The sequence below is a fragment of the Nannospalax galili genome, unplaced genomic scaffold (genome assembly GCF_000622305.1).
Source record: "Nannospalax galili isolate Female #2095 unplaced genomic scaffold, S.galili_v1.0 scaffold433, whole genome shotgun sequence".
NCBI classification, from domain to species: domain Eukaryota; kingdom Metazoa; phylum Chordata; class Mammalia; order Rodentia; family Spalacidae; genus Nannospalax; species Nannospalax galili.
In genome coordinates, this window is record NW_008338715.1 from 10,919,851 (window position 1) to 10,922,360 (window position 2,510).

At 39.3% G+C, this 2,510-nt stretch overlaps 1 non-coding gene across 1 annotated transcript; it reads right to left on the minus strand.

Annotated features, from left to right (window-relative positions):
• Positions 1-1,582: 1,582 nt before the first annotated feature.
• Positions 1,583-1,746, minus strand: LOC115070418. Its single transcript, XR_003849573.1, has one exon. It is a non-coding gene; the product is annotated as a U1 spliceosomal RNA (small nuclear RNA).
• Positions 1,747-2,510: the final 764 nt, after the last annotated feature.

Genomic DNA, 2,510 nt, shown 5'->3' on the forward strand with positions numbered 1-2,510 from the left:
GTATAGAATTTTCTAGTTCTATCCATTTATCTGCAAATTTCATTATTTCATTTTTCTTTACTGCTGAGTAGACCTCCACTGTGTAAATGTGCCACATTTTCATTATCCATTCACTGACTGAGGTATGTTTAGGTTGTTTCCATCTCCTAGCTAGTGTGAAAAGAGCAGCAACAAACATGGCTGGGCAAGTATCTCTGTAGTAGGATTTTGAATCCTTTGGGTATATACCAAGGAGTGGCATAACTGTATCATATAGTGGATTTATTTTTAGTTTTTAAAGAGTTTTCCACACTGATTGATGGAAAAGTTCTTGATTATGCTGGGGGTTTTACAACTGCATACACTCACCAAAATCCATCACACTTTAATAACCTAGACTTGGTGAATATATAAATTATAACCTAATAAAACCAAAAAAGGAAATAAAGAGGCAAAATAGTTGAAATTTAGCAAAGTTTGCTATGTAATTCTAAGCACTTTAGAGGTATTAACTCCAATATCTCAGTGCTCTATGAAGCAAATATTATCATCCCCATCTTACAAAGGTGACTGAGGTCTTGACAGGTGGTTTGTCCAGGACCACACATCACTGCATCCAGGATTCTGAATCAGGTCATTTGGCCTTATCATCCACAAAACTCAGTTCCATTACCCAACAACTCATACCCTGTTCACGGACATTCTACCATGAGTGGTACAGTTTAGTCAGCCATTTCACATTTCAGTTTTTCTTGTTTTTGCTACTTCAATGTTTAATGAATATTATTTGTGCATCCTTGTTTGCCTGTGCTTTTCATGCAGGGTGGTGATTTTCCAGAGTGGGGTAGCCAAACTAAATGATAGGTATATTTAAATTTTCAATTAAGAGCTGAGTGTGTAGCTCAGTGGGTAGAGTACTTGTCTAGTATAACTAAGGTTGTGGACATAATCCCAAACATTGCAATAAAAACAAACAAAATCAAAATTTCAACTCAGTTTCCCTTTTAAACATCTGCTAGGTGTCAGACATATTTAACCACATATTTAACTCTCATGGTGCTATGGCTTGGGTAAGCATCTGCCAAAGGTCCATATATTGAAGACTTAGCCACAGATTGGGGCTAGTGGTGGTGGCAGAAACTTAATAGGTGGGGCTTAATGGAAGATTTTTGGATCTCCAGGTGTGTGCCTTTGAAGAGAATTATGAAACTTCAGTCTCTTCCTATTTTCTTCTTTTGTCTTCTGGCCATGATGTGGGTGGCTTGTTCACCAGCTGCTCCCTCCATGATGAGGTGTTACAGACCCCAAGCAGTGGGACTTAACCTTCCAAAGCTATGAATCAAAACAACCTTTTTGTTTTTATAAGTTGGATTTCTCAAGTATTTTGTTGTTATGATCATGGTCAACTGACTAATACACTTGGTAATCCTGTGAAGAAATGTATTATGATGGTTCTCATAACCCACAGTGGTTAAAGTGACGTGAACTGAATCCCACACGAAATCCCAGCTCAGGTCTTCTATTACATGCATTGTGTGAACTTTACCACAGGTTAGCTACTTGTTCAATAGTCATGATGGGAAGGGTTTTTTCCTTCTTATTATAGGGGTGAGCATGAACACAGTCTCCCACTACCACAAATTATGTAGTCCAGTTTCCCACATTTGGGGAAATTGTAGGGGTTAGCACATCCGGAGTGCAATGGATAAGCCTTGCCCTGGGAAAACCACCTTCATGATCATGGTATCTCCCCTACCAGGTAAGTATGCAAGTTTTATTGATTTATTATTAGTAGCCAGAATTTAGGTCTAAACCACAAAGTCAGCAACTGCTAATAGGCATCATATTAAAGAATATGACCCATACAGTTCATCAAGTGTTTACTTCATGCATATGCAAAACCAAACCAAAACCAAATAAACTCTGACGGCTTTATTCAGCATACGAAACAGTGCATCATGCATAACTGACTAGGCAAAGGTGTAGATTTTCTAGGTTCCTCTTACTTCCCACTATTTTTCTTATTCCACTGCTCTATTGCATATTAATAGGTTTACCTTAGACAAGCAATCTTCATTTTTTTTCCACATTTCCTTGTCTGGAATATGGTAATAACAAAAATATTCTATTCTGTAGCATTATTGTACAGACCCCATGAAATGATTCTTGCTCAGTGATTGACACCCCATCCTGTCTGGCACACAGGTCTGAATAAATGCTAGTTGGAAACTGGGGTGTGGCACAGACTACTGCAAGATGGGAGTAATCAAGTTGGGTACAATGTGCTATCCACAGAAGATTTACACAGAGAGTATGGTGCCAGCTTCTAGAGGAAAAATGAGGCTACTCAGCAGTTGGGGTGAGTGGGGTAAGGGAGGCCGGGATAGATGAAACTGGGGACCCTTTGATAATGGCCTCCATCATAAAGCTGCCTCCACCCTCCCCTGTGGCTCCTCTGAGCACACCTTAGTTTGTTCTGCTTAGCTATTCATGGTTCCGTGTTTAATCTTCTCCATTTTCCACCTGCAATC